Source organism: Rutidosis leptorrhynchoides, chromosome 2 (genome assembly GCF_046630445.1).
Source record: "Rutidosis leptorrhynchoides isolate AG116_Rl617_1_P2 chromosome 2, CSIRO_AGI_Rlap_v1, whole genome shotgun sequence".
NCBI classification, from domain to species: Eukaryota; Viridiplantae; Streptophyta; class Magnoliopsida; order Asterales; family Asteraceae; genus Rutidosis; species Rutidosis leptorrhynchoides.
In genome coordinates this window covers 403,925,955-403,938,032 of record NC_092334.1, presented here as the reverse complement: position 1 = coordinate 403,938,032, position 12,078 = coordinate 403,925,955, and positions in this window count along the sequence as shown.

Sequence of the window (12,078 nt, the reverse complement as noted above, 5' to 3'; positions counted from 1 at the left end):
ATTGTTCAGCAGTGCTGTTGAATAAGATACCAGAAAAATTATCTGATCCAGGAAGTTTCACAATTCCATGTTTTCTGGGTAGTCTTAGTTCAATAGAAGCATTGGCAGACTTAGGTGCTAGTATAAATCTAATGCCGTATTCACTATACGCTAAACTAGACCTTGGAGAATTGAAACCAACCAGAATAAGCATACAACTAGCCGATAGATCAATAAAATATCCTAGAGGGATAATGGAGAACATGCTAGTTAAAGTTGGTACTTTAGTATTTCCAGTAGATTTTGTTGTTTTAGACATGGAAGAAGATTCTCAAGTTCCTCTCATATTAGGAAGACCATTCTTAAACACGGCTAAAGCAATGATAGACGTGTTCGGTAAGAAACTGACCCTAAGTATAGAGGATGAGAGTGTTACCTTTTCAGTGGATAGAGCAATGCAACAACCACAATCTGCAGATGATACATGTTATTATATTCAAACTATAGATGCACATGCAGAATTATTAGAAGAATTTCCAGAATTACAAGGAACAGGAGAATGTTCTTTAGGAGAAGGTAATGAACCAATTGATGAAGCTGAAATATTAGCTACACTTATAGCTAATGGATATGAACCAACAACAGAAGAAATTCAAATGCTAAAAGAAGAAGACGGATATCGATATAAATCATCGATAGAAGAACCTCCGAAATTAGAGTTAAAGCCACTTCCAAACCATTTGGAATACGCTTATTTACATGGTGAATCTGAATTACCTGTAATAATATCGTCTTCTCTTACTGAAAATGAGAAATCACAACTCATTTCTGTGTTGAAAGCTCATAAACCAGCCATTGCATGGAAGATTCATGATATTAAAGGAATAAGTCCTTCGTATTGCACACATAAAATCCTTATGGAAGAAGGTCATAAAACGTATGTGCAACGCCAACGAAGATTAAATCCTAATATGCAAGATGTAGTTAAGAAAGAGATTATTAAACTGCTAGATGCAGGTTTGATATATCCAATTTCTGATAGTCCATGGGTAAGCCCAGTTCAATGTGTGCCTAAGAAGGGTGGTATGACTGTCATTACAAATGAGAAAAATGAGCTTATTCCTACTAGGACTGTAACAGGATGGCGTGTGTGTATTGATTATAGAAAATTAAATGACGCCACCAGAAAAGATCACTTTCCCTTACCTTTCATAGATCAAATGTTGGAAAGATTAGCCGGAAATAGTTACTATTGTTTTCTAGATGGATTTTCCGGATATTTTCAAATTCCAATAGCACCCGAAGACCAAGAGAAAACCACATTCACGTGCCCTTATGGTACTTTTGCTTACAAACGCATGCCATTTGGACTTTGTAACGCCCCTGCAACCTTTCAAAGGTGTATGATGGCGATTTTTCACGACATGATAGAAGAATGCATGGAAGTATTCATGGATGACTTTTCAGTCTTCGGTGATACATTTAAATCATGTCTAGTTAATCTGGAACGAATGCTAATTAGATGCGAAAAATCAAATCTAGTACTTAATTGGGAGAAATGCCATTTCATGGTTAAAGAAGGCATCGTTCTTGGACATAAAATTTCAAAAGAAGGAATTGAAGTGGATAGAGCTAAAGTAGATGTAATTGCTAAACTTCCACATCCCACCAATGTTAGAGGAGTTAGGAGTTTTCTAGGGCATGCCGGTTTTTACCGACGTTTCATAAAAGATTTTTCTAAAATTGCCACTCCTATGAATAAACTCCTAGAAAAGGATGCGCCATTCATCTTTTCAGATGAGTGTATCAAATCTTTTAATATTCTTAAAGAAAAACTCACTAATGCACCGATCATGATAACACCAAATTGGAATCTACCATTTGAACTAATGTGCGATGCAAGTGATTTTGCAATGGGAGCCGTTTTAGGACAAAGGATTGAAAAACGATTTCAACCTATATATTATGCTAGTAAGACGTTACAAGGAGCACAAACGAACTATACAACTACTGAAAAAGAACTCCTTGCTATTGTCTTTGCTTTTGACAAATTTCGATCATATCTCGTTCTAGCAAAAACGGTGGTCTATACCGACCATTCTGCTCTTAGATACCTATTTTCAAAACAAGATGCTAAACCAAGATTAATCCGTTGGATCTTACTCTTACAAGAGTTTGATATTGAAATCCGAGATAAAAGAGGAGCAGAAAATCTCGCTGCTGATCATCTTTCTCGTCTTGAAAATCCCGAATTAGAAGTTCTGAATGAATCGGCCATACAAGACAACTTTCCTGATGAATATCTATTGAAGATAGATTATAAAGAAATCCCATGGTTTGCAGACTATGCAAACTACTTAGTTTGTGGATTCCTTGAAAAAGGATTATCATACCAAAGACGAAAGAAATTCTTCAGTGATATAAAATACTATTTCTGGGAAGATCCACATCTGTTTAAAAGTTGTCCCGATGGAATAATACGCCGATGTGTATTTGGAGATGAAGCTATTAAAATTTTAAACCATTGTCACACAGGACCAACAGGAGGGCATTATGGGCCTCAACTAACAGCAAGAAAAGTTTATGAAGCTGGATTCTATTGGCCTACAATTTACAAAGACGCACACCTTCTTTGCAAATCCTGTGATGCATGTCAAAGGGCCGGAAGAATAAGTCAACGTGATGAAATGCCACAAAATGTCATCCAAGTATGTGAAGTATTTGACATTTGGGGTATTGACTTTATGGGTCCATTTCCAAAATCTCATAATAATCTATATATACTCGTAGCCATTGATTATGTATCTAAATGGGCGGAAGCACAAGCTCTCCCAACTAACGATGCACGAGTTGTAGTCAACTTTTTAAAATGTCTTTTTGCAAGGTTTGGAACACCGAAAGCTTTAATAAGTGATCGGGGAACTCATTTCTGTAATAATCAACTTGAGAAAGTTCTTAAAAGATATGGAGTAACTCATAAAATCTCCACCGCATATCATCCACAAACAAGTGGACAAGTTGAAAATACCAACCGAGCTTTAAAACGTATTCTAGAGAAAACCGTAGGATCAAATCCGAAGGAATGGTCCATTAAATTGGAGGATGCACTCTGGGCTTTTAGAACAGCCTACAAAACTCCAATTGGAACCACACCTTTTAGACTTGTTTATGGAAAAGCATGTCATCTTCCAGTAGAAATTGAACACAAAGCATTTTGGGCTTTGAAGACATGTAATCTTGATTTACATGAAGCCGGACGTCTACGATTAAGTCAACTAAACGAATTGGAAGAATTAAGACATGAAGCATACGAAAATTCGTTAATCTATAAAGAAAGAACGAAGAAATGGCATGATAAAAGAATCAGAAGTTCAAAAGAATTTAAAGAAGGAGACAGAGTTCTTCTTTTCAATTCACGATTCAAGCTATTTCCTGGAAAATTGAAATCAAGATGGTCTGGACCATTCATAGTCAAAAGAGTTTTCCCATACGGAACGATAGAATTGATAAATTCAAATGGGATTGAATTTAAAGTTAATGGTCACAGAGTTAAACAATACATACATGGTCCGATGGAAGTCGACAACGAAGTTAATCACAATTTCGATACCACAGCTAACTAAGTGTGGGGAGAATCAAGTCTTTAAAGGATAATATGTATTTCTGTTAGAGTTAGATTGTCTGTTTTCGTGTAGTTCTCGAAAATGGAACACGTATGGTCTTTCCCTAGCAGACCCTAAAGAACTAGTCTTCTCCCCCCATTCTGAATTTTTATTTTTTTAGGTTTTTACAAAATGAAGACTGCCTGTGAACTAAACCATGGTCTAATGCTACACGCTTTGATCACTAAAAGAAATAATGACATACTCCCGAGTGAATTAGTATCAGTAATCAGAGAAAGAATGGACGGAGTTAGAAAAGGATCCAGATGCGAAGATAATAAGTTACAATTTGGTAAAGGAAAATCAAAATCCGCAGCGAAAAGAAGAGCACGACACCTAGAACGATGTCACAAATGCGGAAAATGGTCACATGGAGGTAAATGTTCCAATAATCAAACCTATTCAAATACCGAATTTGTTACTTTATGCAGAGACGGACCGTTCATATGTTTAGAAGAAAAGACAATGAATGCTCGAGGTTACGCCTATGCAGCCATGGAAAATCAATTAAACCGACTATCTTATGAATATAATAGATCATATAACTAAGAAATCTATTTCACAGGTATGTCTGTACAGTTTTTAGTTTTTATTTTTATTTTTAACCTTTTGATAATAAACGCTAATTTGTTCGCTAAAAAGTATTAAATTGGTATTGAATAAAATTAGGTTTGGCGACCGAAATTATTGATATCATTCAAAAATTTATTACATCACTGCGAAATTTAACGTTTATTCTTAAGGTATAAATATCTTTAATCAATCAACCCAAAATATTTCAAATATTCGTCATGAGTTAAATTAGGTCTTGAAACCGAAATTACTTTACCGAAAAGAGGGGCGCATGTTTTTGATAATATTTGATTGATTAAAGTGGGATAAAAAGACAAAAAGATTTTTAATTTTATTTTTACCATGTTTTTAAAATAAATATTTAAATCTTAAATTAATATTGTAAACTTTGTAAAAACAATATATTTAAAATTGTAAATATTTGAAAAATTAATATAAGTTTGGTATGAATTTATAATATGAATTTTTAAATTAAGTTTGATGTGAATCTTTAATTTTTAAAATATTAATTTTTAATTTTATGCATTTCAAATTTTAAGTTTGGTGTGATTTTTTTTTAATATTAATTTTGAATTTTATATTTAAATTGTGTGAATTTAAAAACAAAAATTTACTTTATCTCATTAAGTTAAGAATATGATTTTTAAAATTCGTCGTAAGTTGAAGACTAGGTCTTTGAACCGAAATTGCTTTACCCGAGGGAGGGACGAGAACTTTTATTATCATTATTTTTAATCTTATTGATTTAAAGTATGCCAAAAACATTAAAAAACCCAAAAATCATAGCTTTTAAAACAATCGCTACTAAAAGACAAATTTTAAAATTTTGTCGAAGGACGGACTAGGACATCGATCCGAAACGACCTCGTCCTAAATAACAAGGGAAACAAAATTTTAAAATTAATTTCTTAATTGTGTTATAAGTTAAAGTTTATTTTAAAAAAAAAAAAAAAAAAAAAAAAAAAAAGGGCAAACTCCGCGACTCGCGGAGTTTGAAGTGCAAACCTCCGCGACTCGCGGAGGGACCAAAACACAGAAAAAAAAAATAAAAATAGCTGAACGATCAGTATACTCAAAAACACAAAAACACCCCAAAATAACAGCGAAAAAGAACCCGAAAACCACCGAAAATCACCCCCAAAAATCTCAATTTTTAACCGTTAATCACCAAATTTTTTGCTAAAATCATGTTGAGAAGGATGCTATCTAAGAATTTCTCAAGAAAAACGGTAAATTTCTACACCTAAACACCATTTAATTCGAAATTAGGTGTTCTTGAGCTAATTTTTCCCCAATTTGATTTTGATGCTTTTTAGTGTAATTAGACTTAAATTGTTTATGTATTATGCTTGTATAACCTAGATTGATGCTGTTTAACATGATTAGAAGCCTTAAACTTTAAATTTTGAATAATCTAGGGTTTGTGTTCTTGAGCAAATTTGGGGCTTTTTGATATAAACAGGTTATGGCCGATTTTTGTCATGAATTGTTTCTAAATTGAGTAGTGTAACATGTCTAGGTAGTTAAATGATCCAAACTTTGAGCCTAAACATGATTTTGAGAATTAAAGTGGACTTTTTCAAGTCCAAAATTCATGAACTTGATTTTTGAAAGATAATGCCATTTGAGACTTGTTTATTTGCTAGTAATGATTATTTTGACATGTTATTTGAGTTGAATGCTTATGAACTTGGCGAAAATTTTCATATATGATTATTTGAAAAAGTGTAGATTTGATAAAAATGTGAAAATGAGCTTAAGTTTGATATAAATTGATAATGTCATTGTAATTATTTTGATTGATGATTTTGCTGACACTAATGCATATTTGGATGCACAAAATTTGTGTTTGATGTGTTTTGCAGAATGAAAGGGGTGAATCTTCATCCCAAGCCCGCCATGCTCCTGCTGAGAATTTGGAACAACAGGAGGTAGATAACTACTACAAGCAGGATGTACCTCATCCAGTCATGACCTTTTCAGATATGCACTTGGAACAGTTGCACCCGAACCTGCGATTTGACAGACTTTGGATAGATTATTCAAAATATCAACGGGGTTTGCATACTCTTCATTCCAAGGTTGTTGAGGTACCGAGGGTCATAGAATGGGGACCCTTAGAAGCTGTAGAATTGGCCGGGCCAATTAGGGAATTACTTGTACAGAGGTATGGTAATTCTTCTTTTAATGACTGGATATGTTTATTCACCATACGCAGACCTGTATATAAAGTATGGTGTGAAGAGTTGTTATGTAGTATAGAGTTGAATGATCGGGTAGCTAGTTTAACCGATCGTTCTTTTATTAGATTTTTGTTAGGCGGTTCGATGCGCCACATGTCTTTACTGGACATGGCTCAGGCTTTACGTATATATACGCCTGAGGAATTAGCGTCTGCCGATTGTAGAGGATTGATACTAAACGGTAGAAAGATAGATGAAAATTTTGATACACACGGTGTGTGGAGTCAAATGACAAGCCATCACCGTTTCAAAGGGGGAAACTACTCTTATTTGGATATAGATAGAGCCGAATTAAGAGTAATATATAGGTTTTTAGCTAATTCGATTACACAAAGGGGTAAAAACAAAGAAAAGGTAAATGAACAAGATTTGTTTTACCATATGTGTATTCGAGACCCACAGAGCGCTGTAAGTATACCATATTGTGTGGGTTATTATTTATCAGCTATGGTTCGGGGGATGCGTCCACATAGCATAATAGGAGGTGGTATTTTTATTACTTTGATTGGTGAATATCTCGGTGTGGATATAAGTCGGGGGGGATTATTACTAGAAGAGCCGGAACCCCGCGACACTATAGGTTTAAATGTATACCATGGTGCGAAAGTTTTGAAGCGGCGAAATAACGCCGCAGTACGATACAATGGTAGACATCCACAGGTAGAGAGAAACCAGGAACAAGGTAATGTAGGAGGGGGGAATGAGATGCAAGAAATGCATAGGTTTATAGCTTCTCAGGAATACGAAAATGCTAGACAGAGAGCATTTGAAGATTGGCAAGTTCATCAGAACCAGATCATAGCGCATTGCCAACATATAGGTAGAAACTATATTCCTACACCGAAACCCGTCTTCCCTCCTTGGTCGATAGAGATGCAGCCACCATATCCTACGTATGACCCTGCCGAAGCATTCTATAGCACTTATGGTTATGCGTGGAACCCCTATTGGTACCAATATCATCCTTAGTTTACTTATTTTTTATTTATTTTGTAATTTGTAATTATTGATATGTTTAATATTTTTGTTAATATTGTAATCATTTTTATAATTATCTAACTTTTATTCTTATATTTTAATAATTTTTGAATGTGGGGTAATAAACCAAACTTCAAAAATATGTATATATGTTTGCAGTTTATCTTATGTACACAACAGGGTAAAACAACGCATTTTCAAAGACTGGCATTAAGTTCAGCAAAAGCAACTAATTTTGACGACAAGATGCAAAATATATGTGAAATAACAACAAGACGGAATGAACAAATGATGTGCACCATTTATCATTCAGCAAACAAACGCCAATATATTTGGAAACTTTGGTAAAAATTTAATCATTTTCACACAAATCACCCTCAATAATTTAAATTGTTACTGATTTCTTGCAAATGAGGGCATTGCAAGATCTTAAGTGTGGGAAGGGGTTAAATTCTTTCGGATTTTAAAATTTTTATATTAAACACTTGGTTACCATTAAAAATACTAGTAAAGCAGTAGTTGTATTAGAATCTAGTGCTCTCTGATAAAAAAGAACAGCCCTAGTCTTATATACTGACTACCCAATTCTAGTAAAATTTTTCAATTAAATGAATTCAAATCATGTTTATACATATTTATGAACGATAAAACTAGGTTTTAACACCGAAATTATTGTTACCTCGGAAAGGACATAAATTGAGAAACAAACTAAAATGTTAAAATTCATTTAAAATAGAATAGAGGACGATAAAAAGGAAAATAAAAGCCAAGTGTGGGAAAATTTACCAAATTATTTTAAACATATGTCACATATATCTGTAACAAATAACTGAAAATACTTTTGCTTTGAACTAAACTAAACTGTTTTACCCAATGAAAGAAAAGAAGAGATGGATCTACACGATGAATCAATTCCATCATTAAAAGGAAGTAAAGTCTTCCGAAAAAGACACGCGCTTCTTGATTTAGGTCATGAAGTTGTCGTCCAGACCAGCTGTAGGTTGACGAAAAATCTAGAAAAGTCATCACTAAAATCAGCAGGAAATCCACGGACCTCAGCATTAAACAGGGTCGCCATGTGGTCAGATTTATCCTAACCATGAGAAGGATTTATCTCGTACAATGGGGGGGCACCATGCAAATTAGCTGGATAAGACTAATGAATCAGATCCCCAGAAAGGATAATCTCCTTAAAGATTAAAAATCAGCTTTTAAGACTGATATTACTCAATCCTAGAGATTGACCTTAAAGATTGAGAATTCAAACTCATGGAATTCAATGATATCTAAACTCGAGCTTAAACGAGAAAATATTTTGATCAAAATTACAAACCGATTTGTTTTCTGAAAACCCTATTTTCAATGCGTTCATTACCATTGAACGTAAAATCCTAGGAATTCACCTGGAATTCATTAGGTCACCTGAACTAAATCGGGTGTCAACCGTAAGAACGGTGGTTGCATAGCATGGTCAAAGACAGGACCTTGTACCAGACCAAAAAAATTATAAGGGTGAGCTTTACTATTGCTCCTACCAAGGATAGTAATTGCGTCCAACACGTTATAGACCATAATCAAAAGCATGTCACGGGACATTGCCTTAACAGTTGCTTGTTCAACGCTTTCCTTTACAACCGGACGGTAGTTTGCCGAAAGGTAATATACGGGACAAGTAAACTGGACGTGTTGCTTTCCAAATACAAGGTTAGCAAGTGGGTGACACAAAACCGCAAGTTGTGAGCTAAAAGTTTCGAATCTGAAACCCACCAAACCCACAAAAATATTTTGCAAACACCGGTAAAGGGTTATTCCGGAAAACTAATCTAGGGTAAAAACTAGATTTCAAAAGATCAAATGTTTTCATAAAGATCCAATTTCCTTAATGGATCTAAATTTTTATAGTCATGTGGGACTGTAAACCATATCGTTACTACCATTGTTTATACCGCCGTATAGAAATCACTGATGTACAAAGTGTGAAGAATAAAGAAGTGATTCTAGTATTTCAAGACAATATTGCTTGAGGACAAGCAACGCTCAAGTGTGGGAATATTTGATAATGCTAAAAACGAACATATATTTCATAGCATTATTCCTCAAGAAAGACAAGCTTTTAGTTGCAATTGTTCTATTTACAAGTGATATTCGTTTAAATAATAAAAGGTGAAGACAAAAGACAGATTCGACGATTTGAAGACGCAAACGACCAAAAAGCTCAAAAGTACAAAAGACAATCAAAAAGGTTCCAATTATTGATAAGAAACGTCTTGAAATTACAAAAGTACAAGATTCAAAACACAAAGTACAAGATATTAAATTGTACGCGAGGACGTTCGAAAAACCGGAACCGGGACCAGAGTCAACTCTTAACGCTCGACGCAACGGACTAAAAATTACAAGTTAACTATGTACATAAATATAATATAATATATAATTAATTATATTAATTATATATATATTATATATATATATTAAAAACCGTCGGCAGCAAGAAACTCCAAGGGTGTGAGCTGTAAATACCTCTCCGCGACTCGCGGAGTTTTAAGGGCATTTTGCCGCGAGTCGCGGAGCCCCAATTTTCAACTCTGGCTATAAAGCCAACCGAATTCTGATCAAATATCATCATCTTTTTTCTTCTCATTCATACGAGTAATATATATATATATAATTTATATTTTAATTTTAATTTTAATTTTAAATCCTAATAATAAGGGTATGTTAGCGAATGTTGTAAGGGTGTAAGTCGAAATTCTGTCCGTGTAACGCTACGCTATTTTTAATCATTGTAAGTTATGTTCAACCTTTTTATATTAATGTCTCGTAGCTAAGTTATTATTATGCTTGTTTAAAACGAAGTAATCATGATGTTGGGCTAATTACTAAAATTGGGTAATTGGGCTTTGTACCATAATTGGGGTTTGGACAAAAGAACGACACTTGTGGAAACTAGACTATGGGCTATTAATGGGCTTTATATTTGTTTAACTAAATGAAAGTTTGTTAATGTTAATATAAAGATTTACAATTGGGCGTCCATATAAATTACCATATACACTCGATCGGACACGATGGGCGGGGTATTTATATGTACGAATAATCGTTCATTTAACCGGACACGGGAATGGATTAATAGCCACTAGAATAATTAAAACAGAGGTGAAATTACATTCAAGGGTAATTGGTGTAATTGTTAACAAAGTAGTAAAACCTTGGTTTACACGCAGTCGATAACCTGGTGTATTCATTAAACAAAGTATTAAAACCTTGTTACAATTCGAATCCCCAATTAGTTGGAATATTTAACTTCGGGTATAAGAATAATTTGACGAGGACACTTGCAATTTATATTTATGACTGATGGACTGTTATGGACAAAAACCAGACGGACATATTAAATAATCCAGGACAAAGGACAATTAACCCATGGGCATAAAACTAAAATCAACACGTCAAACATCATGATTACAGAAGTTTAAATAAGCATAATTCTTTTATTTCATATTTAATTTCCTTTATTTTATATTTAATTGCACTTCTAATTATCGCACTTTTATTTATTGTTATTTAATCGCACTTTTAATTATCGTACTTTTTAATTATCGCAATTTTATTTCATCGCATTTTTATTATTCGCAATTTCATTATCGTTATTTACTTTACGCTTTAATTTAAGTCTTGTATTTATTTTATATTTTACATTAGGTTTTAACTGCGACTAAAGTCTTAAAATCGACAAACCGGTCATTAAACGGTAAAAACCCCCCTTTATAATAATAATATTACTTATATATATATTTGTATTTTTATAAAAGTAAACTAATATAGCGTTGAGCTTTGTTTAAAGATTTCCCTGTGGAACGAACCGGACTTACTAAAAACTACACTACCGTACGATTAGGTACACTGCCTATAAGTGTTGTAGCAAGGTTTAAGTATATCCATTCTATAAATAAATAAATATCTTGTGTAAAATTGTATCGTATTTAATAGTGTTTTCTGCTAAAATTAATAACTATTTTATATACACCTCGCTTTGACATCAATTACCTTCTCCTAAAGAACATTCTCATGTTCCTTGTAATTCTGGAAATTCTTCTAATAATTCTGCATGTGCATCTATAGTTTGAATATAATAACATGTATCATCTGCAGATTGTAGTTGTTGCATTGCTCTATCAACTGAAAAGGTAACACTCTCATCCTCTATACTTAGGGTCAATTTCTTACCGAACACGTCTATCATTGCTTTAGCCGTGTTTAAGAATGGTCTTCCTAATATGAGAGGAACTTGAGAATCTTCTTCCATGTCCAGAACAACAAAATCTACTGGAAATACTAAAGTACCAACTTTAACTAGCATGTTCTCCATTATCCCTCTAGGATATTTTATTGATCTATCGGCTAGTTGTATGCTTATTCTGGTTGGTTTCAATTCTCCAAGGTCTAGTTTAGTGTATAGTGAATACGACATTAGATTTATACTAGCACCTAAGTCTGCCAATGCTTCTATTGAACTAAGACTACCCAGAAAACATGGAATTGTGAAACTTCCTGGATCAGATAATTTTTCTGGTATCTTATTCAACAGCACTGCTGAACAATTAGCATTCATAGTAACAGCCGAGAGTTCTTCCATTTTCTTT